Raw genomic sequence first — 25,211 nt, 5'->3', positions numbered from 1 at the left:
TAGTACTTCTACCACAAAAAAATAAAGCATATGAAAAGCACTTTTAAAAGAAAATTCTAGAAAGACATATAAATAGTAACATTCAGAGCATAAACTATGGTATTTAAGCATGATTAGTAGTATTGTCATCTACTTAGACTGAGTTGCAAAATAGAAGTAAATAAATTCAGAGATTTTGGAGGTGTGAATGGGGCCTAATTCTTATAATACCAACCTTAAAAGTTTTAACCATTATATTGTTTTTCTTTCATGTCGGATTGTGACTTAAAATCAGAAATCAGATTATGACAAATTAGAATGAATGACTCAGGCATTAACTTCTTTGGCAGGTATTGCATTAACTGACTTGCTAAATTAATCAACATTTTCTTCTCTAAAACCCACTGACTGATACCAACATTAACTGGAAAATTAGAAATTGGTGGTCTGCTACAATATCTGGTACTTTTGCTTCTTCCATTCAGCTATATCTTTAGCTAAAGCTAGTTGTGTTTGTTCTAAAATCTATTTATATTATTAAGTAATTTTTTGATTATTGCATAAATTAATAAAATATGAGAATGGAAAGGGTTTTTGTTCCTAAGAAAGTTAATTTTAATGTTTTGGAAACACCCTCATAAAGGAGAGTTGTTTGTTTGTTTGTTTGTTTGTTTGTTTTAAAGAAACTACTATTGAATTAGTTTGGGTAAGAAACCATAAAGATAGGGAAGGGGAATCATAAAAATCTGGCAGGAATTGCTTTCAAAATGTCTGTCTTTTCCTGTTTTACTTTAAAGTGACTGATTCTGGCAATCCCAGACATTGTAATAAGGGTATTGCTTATATAAAGAAATCAGTGCAGAGCTCCAGTGAGTGGACCTCTTCTCAGCGAGAAGGCCTGGACCTCTATGAGAATATTTGCATTAATTGCTAAACTAATGTTTCATAGTATATGTGTATGCTTTTTTAATGAGTTCTCACTTTAACCTACTTTTCCATAATCCATTCTGTAAGTTAGAGGGCTTCTACTGTGACTTAAAAATATAAAGCACTTTCCTGTCATGTGAACCTGCCTGCCCTTTTCTTTAGACATTTTTTCTTCTGTTATTAACATAGCACACAATTTCACAAAATTCGTCCTAGTGTAAATTAAGATTGTTCCCTTTCCATATTTCCATCTGATAAACATAATAGCTAGTGTTTTGAAAACCTACACTGGGACTCTATATGTATTGTGTGTTGGCGACTCTGGAAAACAGTATGGAGGTTCCTCAGGAAGTTGAAAATAGAGCTACCCTATGACCCAGCAATTGCACTAGGTATTTACCCCGAAGATACAAATGTGGTGATCCGAAGGGGCACCTGCACCCCAATGTTCATAGGAGCAATGTCCATAATAGCCAAACTGTGGAGGGATCCCAGATGTCCATCAACAGATGAATGGATAAAGAAGATATGGTACACACACACACACACAACGCACACACACACGGGAACATTACTCAGCCATCAGAAAGGGTGAAATCTTACCATTTACATCGACATGGATGGAACTGGAGGGTATTATGCTGAGCAAAATAGGTCAATCAGAGAAAGACAGTTATTATATGGTTTCACTCATATGTGGAATATAAGAAATAGTGTAGAGGATCATAGGGGAAGCGAGTAAAAACTGAATGGGAAGAAATTAGAGAGGTAGACAAGCCATGAGAGACTGAACTATAGGAAATAAACTGAGGGTTGCTGGAGGGGAGGTGACTGGAGGGTTGGGGTAAGTGGGTGACAGGCATTAAGGAGGGCATGTGATGTGATGAGCACTGGGTGTTACATGCAACTGATGAATTACTGAACTCTACACCTGAAACTTACGATGTGCTATATGTTGGCTAATTGAATTTAAGTTAAAAAAAAAAGTAGGGGATATTTTCTCCATTTTCCAAATGAAGAAAGTGAGTCTCCAAGCATAATGTGCTACAGTGAGACAACTGGTGATTAATAAGGCAGGGATTCAAACCTTAGGCTGTGTGTATCCAACGCAGCCCATAAGTGTTCTTTTCACTCTACTATGCTGCTCTCTAGATCCCACAGCATATAGTTACTAAGTATCTAGGACCTCCTAAAATGGTCTCACATATGAGCCAGTTTTTATACCAGGGACCCTGAGGACAGTTTGGTGGGAAGGCTCTATGGAGGTCTGTTAAAGAATGGTAGGTAGCCTATTAATAACATCCTTGGTTGTGGTGTCCATGATCTAATATGTTTGGATAACGTTACCACTGATAAGCTAATGACCAGTGGGTCCAGGCTTTGCTTCAGAATGGATATGTAACATAATTAAGGTGAGACTTGTAGTCACAGGAGCTGGTTAACGTCTGACAATGATTCATAGCTTAGAGTCACCTGCCTGGGAATGCTTTATTTCAAAAAAGTTTATTCTGCAAATTGTAGAAAGTTGACTCTTTACATGTAATACTCAATTTTTAGTTTATTCTGCAAATTGTAGAAAGTTGACTCTTTACATGTAATACTCAATTTTTAATTCTTTGATTCTTTTTTATAAACTAAGTCATCTACTTTCTTTGAACCTTGTCAGACCTAAAGTAGTTTAACCTGTTTTTTTGGTCTTTGTTTTTGATGATCCGAGGTCATAATTATAAACATTAATTTCTGTGTTGTACCTAACTCAAATATATAGAATTATTGCTCTTTAGCTGCACAGCCCTCCAATTCTGTTAAGACTCTTTCACTTTTAGATGTCATTATTCTTTCTCTGCTGTTGTACCTGTGTCTCCATTTTTTAGCTTTTTTGAACTTCTTAATTTTCTTCTAATATTCTGATGCCCAGGAAATTGGTCACCAAATTTATTGTGCTTAAAATAAGAGCAACTAGTATTTGAGTAATGACCTCTCAGCCTCTTCTATAAGTGTGTGTACTTTAATACATGGACTTCAACATGTATTTTGACAGCTTCTAAAACTTCTCTGTTTAGTTCTCATTGGGTTCTGTGGAGACTTGATGTCACCAGATAACTAACTTCCTGATAAGTGAAGTGTAACTAGGTTGGGGTCTTGCCTGTGTTGACTGTCTGTTCACCTTTGATAGGGATTGTCACATCTCAGAACAGTGTTTGTTGAACTAGTCAATGTGCTGAGTGTCTTCGACATGAGTATTTATTGTGGTTGAGACTTTAACACCTCCAGTAGGAGCATTAGTGAAAATAAGTTGGGTTTATTGGACCTCAAATACTCATTGAGATGCTATCAATTCTTACAGTAAATTTGTAAGTAAATGGGTAAATTCCTTAAGAACATTATTAAACCCAAAGTATTGTTTTATAGCATTGATTAGTTTGATTGGCTTGGAATGTACCTGTAGTACATTTTATCGGTTTCGAGAATTAAGCTATTGATTTTATTATTTTTATTATTTTTTAATTAAGTTTTTATTTTGATTCCAGTATAGTTAACATACAGTGATATATTAGTTTCAGGTGTACAATATAGTGATTCAGCAATTCCATACATCACAAAGTGCTCATCACAAGTGCCCTCCTTAATCCCATCACCTATTTCACCCATCCTCCCAGCCACCTCCCCTCTGGTAGCCATCACTTTGATCTCTGTTGTTAAGACTCTGTTTCTTGGTTTCTTTCTCTCTCTCTCTTTTTCTTTGCTCATTTGTTACTTAAATTCCACATATGAATGAAATCATATGGTTTTTGTCTCTGACTGACTTATTTTGCTTATCATAATGCCCTTTTGCTCCATCCATGTTGTTGCAAATGGCAAGATTTCATTCTTTTTTATGGCTGAATAATATTCCATATATATCACATCTTCTTTATCCATTCATTTTATTTTTAAATAAACTTAGTCATGGTGCAGTTTTTCACTGAGTTAGCAAACATTTAACAAGCAGCTATCATGTGTCACTTCTGTGTTTTATTCTGTTGATGTTCAGATTACAGACAGTGCCTGCTTTCAGGTACTTGATGATTCAGTCAGGGGGATAGAGAAGCAAATTGATATATATTACACTGTGTAAGTTCTATTTACTGTATCCTATAGGAATGAAGAAGAGGGGATCAGTGATTCTGTTAAGTTGTCAGAGAAGGTTTCCCAGAGGAACTAGCACTTGCATTGGGTTGTAAAGGACATAGGGTAGGAGAGACAAAGTACAAAAAATGGCTGCACTTGGAAAAGTTTTAAGTGAGAGAGAAGCTGGCTCTTCTGGGAACTCAAGTGACTTAGTTGGTTTAAGTTGAGAAGTGATGAGAGAGTGGGGAGATGGGCAGGAGCCAGATCTTCAGGGGATTTTTATATACCATTTTAAAAAATTGGGGCTTTATTCTGAAAGTGATAAGGAGCCTTTGACTGGGTTTGTGTTTCAATGAGATCATTCTGGCAGTGGTGTGGAGCATATAGTGGAAGAGTGCAATGAATTAGGCCAATAAAGAAGCTTCTGGAAAGAAGTGATGAGAACATTAATTAAGTCTGAGGGTCAGGAGAGGAGGCTTCATTAGCAATTTAGGAGATAGAAGAAACAGGTCTTGATGACTAAGTATGGAGAGTGAGGGAGAAGTTTTGAATGGTGTTTGATTTAAGACATAAACAACTAGGTAGATGGTAAGTCTGGTTGTATTAGGGAGGTGGAGAAAGGAAATGGATAATATTGATATTTTTGCCTGCTTGAAAAATTAAAATTAAAATGCCCAGATTTAGGTCAGTTTTGATTCTCTCATTCCCACTCATAGTCATACTACTTGTGATTAGTATCAGTTGAGGAACATTTATCTTTTTACTGAAATATAAAATTCTTGTCGTTAAGCCATGCTTACATTTTTGGTTAAAGAACCAAATTCTCTAAATCTTACTTCATTGTTATATTTTAATTTTGATTTTTCAAGAATTGTATTTATTTCTGTAAAATCCTAAAGTCCAGTTTTACAAATGAAGTCTATTCATTTATTAATGTGTTAATGAACGTCACGTCTTTTAAAGCATTATTTCTACACTGGCATCTCTATCAAAACACACATGATTGACAGTTCTGAAAATCGAAGAGTTTCAAAACAAGCATGATTGGCAGTTCTAAGGTAACTAGCACATGCACTGCATATTATTTGTACTTTTGTTTGACACTAAGGTGGAAAAAACGAGCTAATTTCCCAGTCTTTGTTTCTATTTCAGGTTGTATGATCTATAGGGTCAAATAAAGAGTGGGATGGGTATTGAATGTTTCAAAGACTGAAGTTTGCAAGGTGTGTTGGTGGGGGAAAAGAGAAAATAAGAATTTGAATAAAGTGGTTCTCTTTATTCCAGAGGACATGGTACACAATTAAAAAGTATGAATGTTTTGAAATACATTTGTGATTGAAGATCATTCTATCATATTTTCTTAACAGAGCTCTGATTATTTTTTTAGGATGAAAGAGCATCTGTTATATTTAACTTTTTAGTAAGAAGCCTTAAGAATATGTGTAAATTATAAAATATGATCCCAGAAGTGTTCTAAGTTCATGAAACACATGTAGTCAGGCTTTTGAATAGCATTAGACTTAAAAACAACAACAACAAAACCAAGCTCACAGATGAAGAGAACAGATTGGTGTTTGCCAGAGGCAGGTGGTAGGGGGCGGGCAAAATGGGTGATGGGGAGTCAAAAGGTACAAATTAAAAGGTCTCATCACAAGAAAAAAAATTTCTTGCAAAACTATGTATGGTGACGACATTAACTAGACTTACTGTGGTGATCATTTCACAATATATACAGATACCAAATTATTATGTTATACACCTGAAATTAATATATTATATATGTCAGTTATACCTCAGTAAAAAAAAAAAAGTTTTTAATGAATAGCATTAGAGGTTCTTCTCCCCCCCCCCCAGATATATGGCATAGCAGTGTTCTATTGGATTGATTTGTTTTACTAGATTCTATTTTGATTGATGTACAAAATTGATTTGCTTCGTATAACATATTCACATAAGTATCACTGTATTAGCCCAGAGACTATAAATTTATATGTCTAATAAGTTTGCCATATATGCCTTCCCAGGACTGTAAAGGTTAAAAGTGAATCTGGAAACTACTATGGTGGCTGCTTGTTAAGGAGTGCAAGCAATTAAGTGTTCCCACAAAAGCTTTGAAGTTAATATCTTAATAGGATGAAGAGGAGAAAAAGTCAAGGCTGCACTCCCTACAATTGGTTCAGGCTGTAGTTCTATTGACTTAAGAATAGACTTTAGAAAAATTAAAAGCTATCTTAAATAGAAAGTGTGAGTTCTACTTTAGTTTGTAGAATTTTGTATTTATTTAGATTGCCACTTTATAACATCTAGAAACTCAGGGACCCACGATTTCAGCGTGTATTCTGTAATTTGTGGTTAATAATAAGAACAATAATAGCTAACATTTGTTGAGCACTCTGTGCTAGCACATCACTGAGTTTCGTATGTACTATTTTCTTTAATCTTTTTATTACTCTATGGTGGGTACTATTAGAATCTTCATTTAAAAAACACTGAAGAAACAAAGGCTACAGAGATTTTAAGTCATTTCCCCAAGGGTAGCAGCTAGTAAGTAAGCAGACCTGAGACAATGTAGCTCCATATTGTTAACCACTACTTTATACTGATCAAATACACTTCCCGGGTGTGTGTGTGTGCGTGTGCGTGTGTGTGTGTGTGTGTGTGTGATTTGTTAATTTTTTCAGCAAATATTTATCAAGTTTCTTAATTACGTGTGCTGAATGCAGTTTGAATGAACTGTATGATGGCTTTAGGAGGAAGGGTGCGTAGAGCACAGTAACACAGAGGAATACAGGAATGATGTAGGCAAGCACAGAAATCAGGGGAGAAGCTGAAGAAATGAAAGTTGAAATGGTTTCATAAAAAAAGGACCCCCTCAAAGAGAGGAAACTTTAGCTAGATTCTGAAGGATAGGGGGAGGGGTGTTAGGAGATGGATATTAAGAGGATATTGGTTGGGGAAAAGCATGAGTAGTGGCAGGGAATTGAGAATGAGCTTGACAAGATCATGTTAGTTATCTCTACCTGTGTAACATGTTACTCCAAAACTTAGTGTCTTGAAACAATAAAAGTTTATTCTCTCACACAATTGCTGTGGGTCAGGAATCTAGTAGTGTTTTAACTAAACAGTTAGGCTCAGAGTTTCTCATGAAGTTCAGACAAGATACTGGCTAGGGCTGCAGTCATCTGAAGGCTTGACTGAGGCTGGAGGATATGATTGCAAGGTATCTCCCTCATGTGCCTGCCAAGTTAGTGCTGGCTGTGGGCAGGGGGTCTCAGTTTCTCATCACATGGACCTCTCCATTGGACTGCTTGAGTGTCTTCACAACATAGTAGTTAGCTTCCCCCAGAGTGAATAGTTTAAGAAAGTTTGAGTGGTTGTGATACCTCTTACAACCTAGTCATGCATTGTCACTTCTGCCTTATTCTGTTCATTAGAATCAAGTCACTAAACCTAGCCCACAGTCAAGGGGAAGGGAATTAGTCTCTATCTTTTAGAGGGAATCGCGAACAAAATGTGTACCTATTTTAAAACCACTGCAGTGGTCAGTAGCCCGTGGCTTGGTGAAGTTTTAGGGGGGTAATGAAATACTTGCTTTGCTAGACAGGTAAGAATCCTTATAGAAAACTCTGAATTTCAGGCTAAGACTTAGGACAATGGAAAGACAGCAGAGAGGCATTTGGGAAGTGGTATTTTTGTGTGATGACACCCACAGTGAGGTGTGAGTTGGAATGGACGCAGCAAGGATGGTTCTGACACTCTCATAGTAGTCCATGCAGGGGCTGGACCCCAGTGAGGAGAGATGCGGAAGGAGAGCTAGGAGGAACTGTTCACAGAAATGACTGGTGCTTGAGGTTTCCAGCCTGAGGGACTAGAAAACTAGAGGTCCCAGCAGTAGGAAGTGGGGCAGAGTTGCAGTTCACAGGGCACAACATGGAGCTCCGTTTTAGGCATGTTGTGGTTTTTCTGTAGGCATTTGGCCATGTGGGATTGGATTGATGAAAAATTAGGCTGTAGAGTAACAATAGACCTGGAATTAGCGAGTTCATATTGGACTGTAAGTTTCTGTATCTCCTCTTTTATCAGCAAAAACAAAACAAAACCAAAAAACAAAGGCAACAGTATCAGTGCAGCTTTGCGTTTGTGCCACATTAAGGGAGAGGGACTGATGTGAAGAAACCTTGCAGTGGTCAGGTTCAGGCGTCCTTTTAGATCTGAAACAGCTTTATTTCTGAAAGTGGAATACGAATATAGCAGTAACAGATGAGATCCCAGAGAAGTAGCGAAACCTTGCCAGGTGTATTCAGTAGAGGTTCGTATTCAACTTTGGCCAGAGTTCGCAAAATTCTTTTACTCACTTTTAGTAGATTTCTTATTACTTCACTTTCTTCAGTCTTGGGCCTCTTGTTCCTCTCCTCCACCTCCTTAGCAGATAACCTTATCTCCTTCTTTATTGAAATCAGGTTCATACCTTAGTTTCATTCATATGAAATTCCTATTTTTTTTTAAGTAAAAAGTTGAATATCTGATACAACTTATAATATCCCCGGATTTCCTATTTTTTACCTTAAGCCATCTTTTCTAGAGAATTTTATAAAATTTGAAACAGTTTTACCTTGTTTCCCCTGCAAACCATTGTTCTATTCTTCCCTGTCATCCAAATTGCCCATTTTCCAGATTCCCATTCATACCTCGGGTCAGCTCACCTGGCTTGCCCTCACCATCCTACTAAACGAAAACACCCTGTTAAATTTGGCAGTGACCTGGGCATGTGCCCAACAGTTTGCTCGAACTCTCTCATAGTCAACACCAATGGCTCTTCCCTTTTCTGAAACCGTCATATACCTTCATATTCTTGGTGATCCTTCTACTTCTCTGTTCTTTTTATACATTCCTCTAAAAGTGATTTATAAAATTTTAGGGAAGAAAGATGGTAAGGCGGAGATACAGTAGTTTTGGGCATGTGCAGGGAAGTTGAGCAGGGCAAATATCAGGAAGAACGTAGGAGTGGAGGGCAAGAGGCCATGGTCCTAATTCTATATCATCATTGAAAAACACTTTATGTGCCTATAAATGACCTTTATAAATGTCTCCATTTATATGTATCCCTTTTTCTTTTATTTTAATTGTGAGTAAATTAGGAATTCAGGTTCAACATAGTCCTGTACTTGAAAATATGATGCTTTGTTTTTAGCTTGTTTTAATTCTTAAGGAAAGATTTTTCCATAAATACACTACAGTTAAATTTCTTTTAAAGTTTTAATTCAGAACCTTAATTTTGGACCTAAAATAGAATACTTTGTGTTCTTTTTTAAAATGCAAATTAGTATTAAATAGGTATAATTAAATCCTTAATTAGTACTGATTGAGCACATTATAATGTTCATGTGGATTGTATGCTACTGACTGTGTCATTTTTGAATTTATTAAGCAACGACTCTTTCCTGGATGTATTATCCTTAAAAAAGCATTTTTCTTTTTATACAGTACTTTTTTTTGAAAATGGAATTATCAGTTACTTGTTATGGCATGTAGTAGAGAGAGCTATCCCTCTTTCAGTGTGGAATATATGATTCGAAGTTACTCGGCTTTGGGAATATGTTGCTGTGAATGTATATATCTTGAGACTCAGCATTTTTGCTTGAGCTAACCTTACCTTAGAACTTTTGTTTTACTCACCATCCATTTTGTTTTGGCCTTTACACTACGTTTACTTTTTATTTACTGGAATGATATGATGTGCCAAACTGGTTTTGAAAGTTAACAGCTAAACATAATCTCTTTAAATCTCACAATCTAATCCAGAAACTAAATATCTTTTCCTAATTGCAATTGCAAATATTTTAGCCTGCCTATTTCCTGAATGTAATTTATTTAGAAACTTTTAATTTTGAATTTAGCTTGTTTTTCAAATACTGTACCTTCATCATGAATTTTTTAAGGTCTTTGTTTCATTTGTTTCACTGAAGGAAACATCTGAAGTTTGAAGGGCAGTGTTCCAGAATTAAAGCTTAGCATATGCTAATTGTGATATAAGTTCTATATATGTTAGTAATGGTGATGATGGTGGTGATGATGATGGCTGATTATAGCAGCAGCCACTTCCTAATTTTTAGAACTGTTACGAAATTGCCTCTCCAGAGGAATCTTTAAGTCAGTTTAAGAAAACAAACATATGCTTTATCTTTTGGCAAAAATAATTTTTAAGTGTCTGGCAGAGTGCCTTGCAGTTTATAAATTCTCCCTAAATATTAAGCATTTAGCTAAGAGTAGGGTGTTGCATTTATTGGTTGAGAGGTACTGTTCCTAGTTTTCCATTGGTGTTACAAAGGAACAAAATTACATTCATTGAGGAGGTAGAAGTATTCCTGTTTCAGTAAAGTAACAAGAACTGTTAAGAAGAAAAATAAAACTAATGTTGAATTCAATGAAAATTTATTATTTTCCAATTAGAAATTGGTAGATATCTGTTCCTATCTTCATAGTTATCTAATGTTATCATAATCATGTTAGCCAGTAATTATCAGCTGTTAGCTCTTGCCATGTTTATTCACTTCTAAATGTCTCTGTAGTTTAAGCTCACTGGCCTTGAGGTAAGAATTCCTTCACTTGAATCCTGACCATATTACTTATTAATTGTGGGACCTTGGGCAAGTTGCTTAACTTTTTGGAGTTTCAGTTTTCTTGTCTTTAAAATGGATGAATGAATTGATAGGACTTCCCTCAAACGGTTGGTATGAGAACTAAGTGACGTTGTCATCGTCGTCATCATCATCATCGTTGGCATCAGCAGCTGACATTATTTTGAACCTTTTCTACATATCAGACGGCTACCATACACACATGTCTTACTGTCATTACACCTACATTACGGATGAGGAAAGTGAGCCTCAGAGAATTCCAGTGACTTTGCAAATCACTTGGACTTGTGTCAGCTGCACATAGCAGAAAACCTGACAGCCTTTGGCTTAAACATATAGAGGCTTACTTTTCTTGCATAAGAATTCTGGATGTTCATGGGTTGGGGGTTGCTTCAGGGACTTGACCACATCAGCACTGGCTTCACGCTTCTTGAATCATGGGTGCAGTAAGGCTGCGGATAACGTATCTGTATTCAAGAGAAGGAAGAGAATGGGGTGGGCCTGTTAGCTTCTCTTGTCTTTTTTTGTCAGGAAAACAAAAGCTTTTTTAGGAATCTCTTCCAGACGTCAGCCAACCTTTCTTTGATCAGACCTGTATACGTTGGCCCCTCCCTAGCTGCAGGGAAAGCTCTGAAAACAAGCATTTAATCTTTTCATGGTGCTGTGCTGCAGGGGAGAGTAACTCTCCTGTTACCTAAGCCAGTGGGCTCGGCCCCTTTGCCTGAGCTCCATCTGTTGAGCGGCAGAACTGAGGTACAGATCCAGCTGTACTGCACTTCGGAGGCCCGTTGCTCCAATTCTGCCCCTCAAAACAATTCAAGACACCCACATTACAAACATTCGGAGTAAACATTATCCAGCATCTACCTAGGTACAGTTTTTCTTCTTAAAATTTTGTATTTTTCAGAATAAAAATTATTTACCTCTTTAGGCTGGCTGAATTTTGAAGTTATAGGTTATGTGTCTCTATCTTCAAATAAAAATATAAAACAAAACAAAAATTAGTGACCGAATGTTTTGTATATTAGAAATGACTACTAAAGATATGTTTGTTTCAGGGGATCTCTGATAATATTTTTCAACTTTCCATAGTAAAAAAAAAAAGAAGCCATAATACATAATTAAAGTAATAAGTTTTTGCCTCTTTCCGTTCTAATTATTATGTTTTAACTCATGGTAAATGAGTTTGTTCTATGCTCATTTCCTAAGGGGTGGTTATCCACTGATTTCATTTTCTCGAAAATAAAATTATGTCACAATTCTTGGAAACTGCGTATTTATTTATTTTTTTGTTTTGTTTTTTCAGAATGGGGGTGGGGTGAAGAGTGGGTGAAATTAAGGTCATAATTCAAATTCTCTATTCAGTCCTCAGAGACATAACCATTGCTTACTCTTTTATTTTGTCTTGTTTATATTTGAGGTAAATTACACTGAATTTTGTAGAGGAAAAAGGGATAGAGTAACATTAGATAGAGTAACATTTTGAGCTGGGCAACATTATCCACATTGTGTAGCTAAGGGGACTGAGATCTAGAGAAGTATGAAACTTAGGCAGAGTCAATAAGCTAGTACACAGCAGAGTTTGAATCCGAGCCGGACCTGAAATCCTGAGCAGTCTCCACTTAGGACAGATCTTTCTGTTTCTTTTAAAATATTTAAATGACATGTTTATCAAATACAATATACCTCTACATTTCACTTTTTACATTTCAACAACTTTTTATTGCAATAATCTTTTGTGAAATAATTAAGAAACATAATTAACTGTAAGTCATAGTTTATCTTAGGCCACAATTTTCTGATCTTTTCCTACCAAATTACTTTACCAGAGACGTTATCAAGTAACATTTATCTAAGTTAAGCTAAATTCAGCCACACCATTGTCAACCATGAACTATCATTGATTAATAAAACAGATGGGACTGTTCCTGTTTGACCTTTCTAGTCTGAATTTCAAAATATGCCTTTTTAAAAAACTAATGACATTGTGATATGTCTATCTACAATTCTGTGTGTAGAGCTCTATTTTCAGGTTCATATTTTTAAATTGGATAATTAACCAAGCAAAATATTTCCAGCTGCATTTTTACAAGAAAAAGGAAAGTTTAAAAAAGTATTTCTACATTTATCATTGTAAATATCATTAAATATAACTACTGTATTCTTTTACATTAAAATTTTATGGCTTACTAAAAATTCATGTTTTAATTTCAGTCTTATGCAAGTTTTTGTTCTAATTTTTCTGTATGCTCTTTTGTTTATTATAAAGATATACTATTGACCAAACCAAACGCAGTTAATTCTGTTGCTTTCTTCATTTTAATTTTAAGATTTTAAGCAATCTCTGCACCCAGCATGGGACTTGAACTCACAACCCCGAGATCAAGAGTCTCACACTCTACTCATTGAGCCAGCCAGGCACCCCCAGTTTCTTCATTTTAGATTGAAATTTTAATTCACTTATTCTATATATTAATCACTACAGTATCGAAGCTAGTACTCTTCGGTGATCAAGCCAAATTGCTAAAATTATATTATGTTGGTATTTCTGTGACTAGTTTTTTTCTTTTTGTTTCAGCTTGTAAAAGTAACACATTCTCATAAAAAAAATAATAACCTATGGGAAATTCCCTAAGTAAGATGATTATAAAACGTCATAGGCCCAATTTTGTAACTATGTGTGGTGATGGGTGTTAACTAGACTTATTGTGGTGATCATTTTACAATATATACATATACTGAATCATGTTGTACACTTGAAACTAATATAATGTTATATTTCAATTATATCTCAATTAAAAAAATACTACTAAAATTCTAAAACAAAAACCTTCATTGGTCCACTGATCCTTCCAGTCATTTCATGTAGACATGATTTTTGCTTTGTTTGTATATGGTTTTAATCATATTCTCTTATAGAATTTTGAATCACGAGTTTCTCAGTTTTATAGCCTAGCATTTTTCATTGGGAAGGATGCCTTTTTATTTCACAATTTCTTTAAGCGTTTCTGTTTATTAAATATTTAGGTTGTTTCTTCTCTTTTATCTCTTATAAGTGACACAGCTGTGAACATCTTCGTGGATAAGACTTCTAGGATTATCTTTTTATAAAAGGTTAAGTGGAATAACCATGATTAAAGGTTATTGATATTTTTCAGTCTTATACAAACAGATTGAACACTTTATATGTTTATTAATAATATTTTTTTGTAAGTTGTCAGTTTCTTTACTTAGGTTATTTGTTAGGATTATAGTGTCTTCCTGATAAATGTACATGAGCTTGATTTTTTTTTTAAGGTTTTATTTATTTATTTGAGAGAGAGAGCGAGCGAGCAGAGGGAGGAGCAGAGGGGGAGGGTCAGGAAGGGGGAAAGAATCTCAAGCAGACTCCATGGAGCCAACTTAGGACTCAGTCTCACAACTCTGTCATCTGAGCCCAAATCAAGAGTCAGCAGCTTAACAGACTGAGCCACCCAGGCACCCCTCATCTTTTTATTTTAAAAATACTGTTTCATTATAGAAGTAATTGACACTTCTTGCAAAATACAAATTAAGATAAATTAGTGGAAGAGAACAAAGATCACCTTGTGAAAACATTTCAATAAATATGTAAAAAAGTTCATAACAAAAATCTTATTAAATACCATGTCACAACTACTTTCCCCCAATACATCTGTAAATATGTCATAAACAAAATTGTTAAAGACTACCTAGGATACCATCACTATAAGTTATTTCACTAGCCCCCTATCTCTATATATTGATGTTGTTTTCAGTTTTTACTGTTTTCATAAATTTTGGCATCATTATCTGATTTTTTTAATTAAATTCTTTCGAGTAGAGATCCAGAAAGGATATACATTAATTAAAAATGTATGCATATTTCCAATTTGCCACAAAGTAACTATTTCTCTTTTTAATACTAGGTGGTATTTTATTTTTTATGTTTGTCAGCCTAATAGAAAAAATATTATGTCATTGTTTTAATTTGCGTTTTTGAGGCAATGATGAACATATTGCCATTTATTTAATTCCGAAATGAGTTTTATATGCTGGTTTCATTAGCTCATTCTAGTTGTTCATTCATCTTTTGGATTTATCACTTTATTAATTTATACCCCTTTTCATAATGATTAAAAACTGTTTACCTTCAGTTTATTGTTGGTTACTTTTGCCGTACAAAGTTTTTCTTTTATTTTAAAATTCATTTTATGTATTTTTTTTCTTTTACAGTTTCTAGTTTGGTTGTCAGACCATTGCCTCCATGGAAATATTGGCATGTTTCCTTCTAGTATTTTATAGTTTTATATTATAGCTTTAAGTTATTTTAAACTTTGAAATTTATTTTGTAGTAAGTCATCTACCCTCCCCCAGCCCGTCATATTAATTGCAAATATTCACTGAACTCTTACTACCTTCTTTCATTGTTCCTAAGACACACATTTCTTTGCATGTTAATCTCTCATCTCCTTGAAGTCACTGTTTGGCCAAGTGACTCTTGTGGCATAGTTGTCATTGCCTGCCTGTAGGCAAAGTTAGTCTTGACTATATTACATGTTTCTCCCTGCTATCCCAATGCAGATTGTTTCTTTGAAACCTTTTGTAAGCTGAAATGGCATTAAGTGAGGAAGCAGTTACCATTTCATAAAACTGAAAATCTTCAGGTGTCTTTTTTTTTTTTAAGATTTCATTCATTCATTTGAGAGAGAGAGAGCAGGAGCAGGGGGAGAGGCCTAAGGAGAAGCAGACTCCCTGCTGGGCGGGGAGCCGGATGCTGGACTTGATGCCAGGACTCTGGGACCATGACCTGAGCAGAAGGCTTAATCAACTGAGCCACCCAGGCACTCCTAAAATCTTCAGATTTCTTTTGGTTAGTGAAAACAGGTACTGATGTAGGTCTTTGGTAAAAGTGAAGTGGTGTAAGGCAAATTTTTGCATAGTGTAGTGGTGGGAAGCCTGTTATCTTTCTTTTTCTTTTTTGAGATAATGTCCTTGATAAACTATATATCACATGTATTGGATCATTCTCTGCTTTTTTTTCTTTTTTTAAAGTAAAATAGGTTAGGAAATATTAGAATGCACTATACAGAGCAAAACTTTTGCTTTTGGGAAACATTTCAGTTGTGTGAATATGTGCATGGAAAGGGATCTCTGTGAGGGAGCTGGGTTATGATATAAACTGTTTCTTACTTGGGTAGCCACCGTTGCTCAGAGGTAATGGTGAGGCCAAAGGCAATTATGGAAGATTGTAACCACTGCTGACAAGAAAGGACAAAATGGCTGGTGCTGGAATGTGACGTAAGTTCAGATTTCTGTGTACCAGCTGCCTGTATCTTCTGAGGATCTTCACCCTCTCTTGTGCTCTCTCACCTTTCCTCTTGGCCATTCTTCTGCCTGCTGCCATTACCAAAGTTCTGGACTGTGCTTGGCAGAAACACCGATGGGGGTCAGTGATGCTTGACCAATGTATCCTCCAATGTCTGCTTCATACTTAGTACTCATAGATGCTAACTTGCCCTAGCCTTCCTGAAGCACACCCAATAGATAGAAGCAAGGTCCCTTATTGTCCAGAATATATAGTTTACAGCATAGTTTATAAAGTTGTTCCAAGATTGCTTACTACAAATCCATTGGGACAATAACTCTTTATTATCTTTACAAAACAGTTGGAGAAGCTAGCTTTCATTTTCTTTTCCAAATCAATGTATTACATTTACTTTGCTCTATTGAGCACCCATCAGTTTTCTCTCTTAAAAATAGTTTTTTTTCGGGGCCCCTGGGTGGCACAGCGGTTAAGCGTCTACCTTCGGCTCAGGGCATGATCCCGGCGTTCCGGGATCGAGCCCCACATCAGGCTCCTCCACTATGAGCCTGCTTCTTCCTCTCCCATTCCCCCTGCTTGTGTTCCCTCTCTCGCTGGCTGTCTCTATCTCTGTCAAATAAATAAATAAAATCTTTAAAAAAAAATAGTTTTTTTCTTCTAATGAATGAAAGTATGTAGATATTACCTAATTAGATAAATTCTAATTTAGTTTTGAGAAAATTTAATCTGTTCTTTTTTATTCATGTTTTAATATCTTAGAATGTTTGACATATATCTATAGCCCATATATAGTATTTTCATATGGCTTAAATAATAAACAGAATATTTACTACATGATAACCCTTTTAAAGGTATCTTTCTGTCTGAACTCTGCATCTGAATTTCATGTACTAATAGTGTGTGGTTTTTAAAAAACATTTTATCAATAGTTGGTTTTTTCCTTCAGTTACCTATTAGTAGAAAATAAGGGGTTTGTATTTATGATCTGATTGATTGTTAATGATTTTTTTTAACGATTTTATTTTAAGTAACCTTTACACCCAGTGTGGGGCTCGAACTTAACAGCCTGTAGATGAGGAGTTCATGCTCTACTGACTGAGCCAGCCAAGCGCCCCTGTTGTGATTTTAAAAGCAAGAACTTTTTGAATGGTGGGAATGTAAAATGGTTCAGCCACTGTGGAAAAGAGATTGTCAGTTCCTTAAATACGTAAATAGAATTACCACTCCCAGGTATATAACAAAAGAAACAAAACAAGGTTGTTCATAATAGCCAAAAGGTGGAAACAACCGGGATGTCTACCAGCTGATGAACTGACATATATGTGTGGGTCCATACAATGGAATATTATTCAGTCATAAAAAGTAATGAAGTACTGATACATCACGATATAACATGGCTGAACCTTGAAAACATTATGCCAAGTGAAAGAAGCCAATCACAGAAGACCACATATTGCATGATTCCATGTGTATGAAATGTCCAGCATAGGCTAAGTTACAGAGGCAGAAAGTAGATCAGCTGGTTGCTGAGGGGTGGGAGGATGAGGAGAGCGGCTTAAGGGAGTGATGGCTAAGAGATACCGAGTTTCTTTTTGGACCAATGAAAATGTTAAAAAATTCAATGTGATAATGTATGCACAGCTCTTTAGGGAGGGTACTTAAAGCCATTGAAGTGCTTACTTTAAATGGTGAATTTTATGGTATGTGAATTATATTTTAATTTTTTATAAAAGGACTTTTGGGGGTGCCTGGCTGGGTCAGTTGGTTAGAGTGTACAACTATTGATCTCAGGGTCGTGAGTTCAAGCCCCACTTGGGTGTAGAGGTTACTTAAAAAACAAAACAAAACTGGAAGTAAAAGAACTTTTCCATGCAAGAATGGCAACATAAGGGAGTCAAAAGACTCAGTTTCTTTGTTCTGCTTTGCGAACTTGAGCAAGTCATGTACCCTCTGTGGTTCTCATCCTGTTGTCTTGTTGATTTTTAGAGCCTTCCCAACTCTAAAAGCTCTGATTTTAATTTGGGGGGAAATGATCTGATTATAGCTGTCAACAAATATGCACTTATACACACTGATTGCTCTTATTCAATGGTTTCCCAAATTGCAGGCATGCTGATTTAGTAGGACTAATCCTGCTGTCCTCCTCTCCCTTATCATGGCTTCTAGAGGAAAGTCCATTGTTTGTTTATATTAAAGGCAGCATTTTCCCAACATTACTATACAGTGCAGTTTACCTCATTTTTTAGCCCAAACAATACATGTGGTGCCACTGAGTCTACTGTGTAATAGCTTTAGTTACTTCTTTATAAAACATGCAAAGAGTAGCCCTTGTCGCTGTGATGTTAGTCAGACTATCTCAGCAAATAACCACAGACTTTATTTATAGCAATGTATGTTTTGGATTTATAACATTTTATCTGTTATAGACATAGTATATTATTTGCTTGGTTACTTTATAATTGTGATAGTTTCATGCCACCCACTATAGGTTGTTCTGCAGTGGTTATTCTAACCACAAATTAAGGAGTTATTTTTCTGTGGTTCAGTGATACACAAGGATTATATTGCAAGAGTTGCTGGAGCCCAAGTTCTGTAAACAATTTTTTTGGAAGAAGCCTTTGTCTAAGAGACTGACTAGATTGTTGGTACTCAGAACATTAAAGGACAGACTTTAGAGGAGCAAACACAACTTGTCAGTGATAACATTGTTGAACACTGTGCTGTAAAATGTCAGAGGAGGAATTTGCCAAGTGTTCTTTGTATTGGTATATGGCAGCAGTCTTTTCAATAGGACAGATTTTAGGAATTTTCCTACACCTAGAGCTTATGTTTTTGCTCTTTGAGGTAACAGGCCCACTTGAGAGTGCATTGAGGCACGTTGTCTGTCTAGGAAGATTTATAAATATATGTACATGCATACATTTTGCATTTAATTTTAGGGGGGTTCACAGATTTCCCACAACACACCCATTAACCATTGGGACCCATGAACCTATGTTAAAACCCATGATCTGGAGGTCTGGGAACAAGATAGATTTTCTTTTCTGGAGTCACCAATGGAGATAATTCAGACGTGGAGCCATCTGTTCCTTATGGCTCTGTATAAGGTGTGTAAAATGTTGCTGACCTTGTTGGAAGTTAGCGGTTGTTCCCATGATAAGCGGCATAGGAATGCCTCACACATGCCTAGCTCTTTTGGTTACTGCTGTATCCAAGCATGTGTAATAGTAGGTGCTCTGTAAATATTTACTGAAGGAATGAATGGGTACTGCAGAAGAGCTAATTTCACTCTATTTTGTTTCTGCCCTTTCTTAGTAACTGATATTTTAGAAGCAGAATAAGAAAAATAGATAGGAATGCACCTAGTAATGATGTAACATTACAGAAGATGCTCGTTTTGCATCTGAGCACAAAATTAGCTTTCCTGTTTACTTCTCACCTTGCACAACTGTAATTGTTTTTCTTTTATTGTAGACGACCAAGTTTCTCTATCATTCTCTCCTTTATATGTCAAGTATTACTTTGGAAATTAAAGAAAAGCAGACTTCATAAATAGTTTTTGTACTCTTTCTCATTATTTTGAAAACTACAGGATTTCTTGAAATATGTTTTTGGCTAAAAGTTTGGTTTTTGGAAATTTTGTTCTGTGAGATTCCGTTCTCTATTTTTCAGTTCTTTTTCTATACATTTAAAAAATAATGGCCCAAAGCTAGAGTCAGTATTTCCTTTCTTTTTTGAAATTCAAATAGATATCTAAGATTCCCAAGTTGTTTCTGCTTCTCTAGTGAATGACTTCAAAAGATTTCCCATATAAAGGACTTTTTTTTTTCTTAAACAGGTTTAATACATCATCCTTAGTCACCTTTTGAGCAGTAAATGAAAAGAAGTTATATTGAAGCTTACATATAAAGTACTTTTTTCTTTTAGTTTTGTACCACAACCAAGAAAATTCTTAAATTGATTGGCTTAATATAAAAGGCTGGTTCATAGCCTAAGAGATAGAAATAAGTTTTAAACAGGAAGCTAATATTTAATGACCAGTTGCTACAATCCAGGCACATGCTTTACATGCATTAACTCTTTAACCCTAACAATTATGTTGGACACACACTGTTCTTATTCCTGTTTTACAGTGAGGGCAACTGAAGGCACGCAGAGGTTGAATAACATGTCCCAGGCCACATGTTATCACTTACTCATTAGTAATTTGCAGAGCCTGGATTCAGACATTTGCAGTCTGGTTGTAGAGCCTGTACCCTTAACCATCACACTGGACTACCTCTTAACCTCTGTAATCAAGAATGAATAAATGGTAGATCAAGGAAGGCTTCATAGAAATCACATTTGAACTGATTCCTGAAAAATCAGTAGAAGTTGTGAAAGGAGAGAAGAGAAGAAGGCAGAAATGTGGATAGCCAGTACTGTGAAAGGGTTGTGTTTTGAGGGAAAGGCCAGGAAGGGAAAATTGCAGGAGATGAGAAGAGAAGGGGATAGGTTGGAGTCAGATTGTGAATTGACTTCTGTTCTATTCAGGGGCTGGACTTTATATTATAGAGCAGTTCCATAACACAAATCTGGAGATTGATGCTGGGCTGGTTACCTCAGAATCGAGTGGGGAGTTCATTAAAAAGGCAAATTCCTAAGCCCCATTCTAGGAGACTCTGATTCAGAAAGTTGAAGATGAGAACTAGGAATCTGAGTGGCTCTGAGGGACAGGCATGTTTAGGAGCTCTGCTATAGGCTGTGAGGAACCAGTAGAGACTTATAAACGGGCATGACAAGGATAGGATTTTTGCTTTAAAATGGAAATTATCAAAGCTAGTACAATATATATTGGAGAAGCGGGAAGATCAATTAGGAAGCTATACTAAAAATTCAGAAAAGAGATCTTGAATTAAGATTATGGTATTGTTGATAAAATTGAGGGGACTGATTAAGAAGATGTTTCAGGTAAGAAGTGATAGTAAAAAAGCAGGAAGGAGATCGAAAAGAGATAAAGGATGTTAGGCTTTATAGGCTGAGCAAATGGGTGGATAATCATTCTTTACCTGAGAGATGAACAAAATCATTTTGCCATACTAACTTCTGCTCATTTAAATCTGCACAGTCACGATATTATAAATAATATGTATCAAATTATATGAATTGAGGCGAAACACAATGTTTAGTGTAGGAAATAAACACTCAGGGTATTAGTAAAGGCTGCAGGGAGAAGAGGTTTAGCAGTTCTTTCAGAAGAATCGCTCCTAGCGAAATGTGGAGAAAGTAGAGAGGAAGAATTGGCAGCATCGTACTTGTTTCTTGCTCATGCTGAGTGCCTTTTGCGCTGTCCAGTATATAACAGCACCTTTAGCTATGCCGACCACCCAAGCAGTGGTCTCTGGGCAGCTATGTTGAAATCATGTGGCCTTTTCCATCTGATTTAGACCAGAGTAGGTACCCCAAGCTGGAACCAATCCAAGTTTCATCCCCTGGAGTGTGGAATTGGCAACAAGAAAAAGATAATTAGTCTCTTCACATGTGAGGCTTTACCATGTAAAATCAAGGGTTTAAGTAGCCATACTATATGCCATGCAGACAGAAGAACAGAGAAAACTGTTTAAAGAACGAATTACAGCCATGTGGAGCGAAGAGAGGTGAGAATCAGGAGAGAGAGAGGTCATTGTCTAAGTCTGTCATGGCTTCTCAGTTTCTGGGCCCAGCCCTTCTTGAATCTGCTTCAGGGTTTCTTAAGGCACTCATGTATCCTTGTAATGAATTCGTTTTCTCTCTCTCTCTTAAGCTAATTTACATTAATTTTTATTTCTGGGAGTCAAGAGTCAATATCTACACATCAATACTCCCTGTTCTCATATTCCTTCTTGGCTGTTGTCAAAAGATGTTACCAGCATGTGCTATCAGACATAACCAGGCCTATCATTTTTTAAAAGTATTTAGCCTTTAGACAACATATTTAGAATCAGTGATTCAAAATACAGGTCAGGCCTTCATATTTTTAGTCCAGTTTAAGTGTTTGGATTGAACATTATCAGAATTAGCACTTTAGAATGGGAAATGCATTGGTATGCATTCCAACACAAATATTTTAATTCAGGTACATATCTGGTAAGTCTCTAAAACTTAATTCAGGGTTCTGAATTTTACTGTGCTTTCCCTTCTTTTTTTAAAATTAAAATTTTTTTTTTATTTTATGAGGGCGGGCCGAGGGAGAGGGAGAATCTTAAGCAGTCTCCATGCCCATCACAGAGCCTGACGAGTGGCTGGGGTCTCAGAACCCTGAGATAATGACCTGAGCTGAAATCAAGAGTAGGACTGAGCCACCCAGGCGCCCCTATTCTTTTCCTTCTTATTTTCAAATGATTCTTGCCAAGTATTGTAGCTAGTTTGTGACTATAGAGAAATTGGAACTTACTCAGTGTCTTAGTCCATTGGGGCTACTCTAACAAAAATACCACAGACCGGGTGGCTTAAACAAAACAAAACATTTCTCACAGTTCTGGAGGCAGGGAAGTCCCATGATCTAGGTGCTAGCAGATTTGCTCTCTAGTGAGGGCCCGCTTCCTGGTTCAGAGACGGCTGTCTTTTGCTATCTTCTCACATGGCTGAAGGGGAAAGGGAGCTCTTTGGGGTTTCGTTTACAAGGTCAGTAATCCCCTTCTTGAGGTTCTACACTCAGAACCTAATCACCTCTCAAAGGCCACACCTCCTACTGCCATCACCTTTGGGCGTTAGGATTTAACATAGGAATTTTGAAGGGATAGAAGCATTCAGTCTGTAGCTTTCAGGAATCAGGATTGCTTTTTTTTTTTTTTAATAATTTTTATTTTTTATATTAGTCACCATACAGTACATCCCCAGTTTTTGATGCAGTGTTCCGTGATTCATTATTTGCGTATAACACCCAGTGCACCATGCAATACTTGCCCTCCTTAATACCCATCACCAGCCTCTGCATCTGTGTAATTGCTCAGCAATATTTAGAGAAGAGTATGTACATTGGAGTAAAAGAATCATAATGTATACCTTCAAGATAGAAAATTTTAAGATGCCAAACTTACACAAATTATGCTTTGAGGTAGTCTAGTTGAGGAAGGTTCCTTTTTTTTTTTTTTTTTAAGATTTTATTTATTTGAGAGAGAGAGAGCATGAGCAAGGGGAGTGCAGGGGGAGAGGGAGAAGCAGATTCCCCGCTTAGCAGGGAGCCCTCCAGGCTGGATCCCAGGACCCTGGGATCGTGACCTGAGCCGAAGGCAGAGGCTTAACTGACTAAACCACCCAGGCGCCCCGAGGATGTTTCTTAAATAGAAAGTGAGATAGAATAGAACATTGAACATAATACCAAAAACTAATGATGTACTATATGTTGGTGAATTGAATTTAAATTTAAAAGAAGAATAGAATTTATTATAATGAAAAATATTGGTCATATTTTTATACATAGCATACATGATTATACTGTGCTAACCAAGTATTCTTTTTAGACAATAAGAGAACTAAAGCCAAACTGCAGGCGATTAAATAAATTACTTCACAAGAATTTAAAGTGCCCTGCTAGTGTATATTAGGCTGTTATACAGTACCTTTGAGCAACTTTGCTAAGTTATGTATTTTTCATGTGCTTTTTCATGCTGTTTCCTAAATTCCATTATTTCTTCTTCGACTCATGGGTTATATAGAAATGTATTTTAAATTTCCAAACAAGTGAGATTTTTAAATTATTTTTAGCATCATTGTACTGTGATCACAGGAAGTGTCACCAATTTTTGAAATTTATTAAAACTTCTTTTTTAAGTTGTGTCTGGTCAATTTCTGTAACTTATTCCATTTACAAACCAATTCTGATGGTGGGTTTGTCTTATCTTTCAATTTTTACTGTTTGAAATGAGGCTGTCTTACCACTTTCATACAAGTTTAGGATTTTCCTATCTTCTAGGTAATTTTCTCCTTTTTTCATCATGTAGAGAAACTTTGTATCATAGAAATGTTGAAAGAAGCTTAACGTTTTACAAAACCTGACCTCAGTCGTCTGTTTATTCTGAGTTCCAGCTCTCTTTTTGTTTTCTGCCTTTCTATAATCAATTCTAAATTACTATCTCACTGATACAATTAAAGAAAATGTTTTTTGGTATTTTAACCACTATGTTTATTTCTTTTTAGCAACAGCTTTGGTCAGTTTACTTGATGTAACATACTGCTAGACTGGAAGTCCGTTACCTTTATTTGTGACTTCATTGTAATGGAGACCATTCACGAATATTTGTATATGTTTATAGGTTTCAATTTTAAGAATAAATTAAATCAGAGCCATATGGAATGAACTTTTAAATAAGTGCAAAATTTTACTTCAACTTCTAGCATGGTTCTTGCTTGGTATTGATGTTCCATTGACCAATACCATGAGAGATTTAAACATGGGGAGGCATTCTAAAAGTTATTGGAACGGGGACTTTTTTTTCCTTTTAAGTAATCACTTATATGCTTAAAGCATCTATCCTCAAGGTAGTTTTTTTCCCCTTAATTAAATCCTTTGCATTCTCAGAATCACTGCAGATATAATTAACATATAAGATTTAATTCATAAGCATGAAACTAATTATTGTTGTGTGGTGATAAAGAATTATGAAAGCAATTAAACAAAGCATTTTACTTTTGACTCCTACTAGCCTGGCTGTGGTCAGCAACTGCCTGTTCTTCAGAAATGATAAAAGGATATACCTTAAGCATATTTTAATTCACAGCACATTATTTGTGAGGCTACTGTGGTAATATGGTTTGACTCTATGCCAGAACCTTCTAAGAAAGTGGGTTCTTTGCTAACTATAAGAATGATAGTACTACTTAACAAGTTGTTAGAGCTGCTCTTATAAGAATATTAATGAGACAGTGTAGTGTAGTGTTTATGAACACAAGATCAGAAGTCAAATTGCCTGGGTTTGCTTATTTAATAGTGTAATCTTAAGTGAGTTGCTTAATGCTGTGTCCTTCAGTTTCGTCACGGTAAAATTAATAGTGCTTTAGGTAAATTACTTAGAAGAATATATTGCCCCTGGAATAGCAAGCAGCTATTTGCTATTGTTTTCTCCTCTCATAAGAATCATTGGGCTGTACACTGATATAGATTTGGGGGAAAATTCCAATCATCTACATCTTTAGAAGTTTTCATAGGTTTGTGTGTCCTATACGTGTTGCATGTATAGCATTCATAAAGCTTGAATTTATGTATTTACTAGAGA

The 25,211-nt window shown here is 35.9% G+C and overlaps 1 protein-coding gene across 1 annotated transcript in view; it reads left to right on the top strand.

Annotated features, from left to right (window-relative positions):
- The window catches only part of MRPS28 (mitochondrial ribosomal protein S28), a 107,385-nt gene that overhangs the window by 27,970 nt on the left and 54,204 nt on the right, over positions 1 to 25,211 (top strand). The window lies entirely within an intron of this gene.

The sequence above is a fragment of the Ursus maritimus genome, unplaced genomic scaffold (genome assembly GCF_017311325.1).
Source record: "Ursus maritimus isolate PB19 unplaced genomic scaffold, ASM1731132v1 scaffold_9, whole genome shotgun sequence".
Taxonomy (NCBI): Eukaryota; Metazoa; Chordata; class Mammalia; order Carnivora; family Ursidae; genus Ursus; species Ursus maritimus.
Note: the sequence above shows the minus strand (reverse complement) of the source record. Positions and strands in the feature narration are given on the sequence as shown.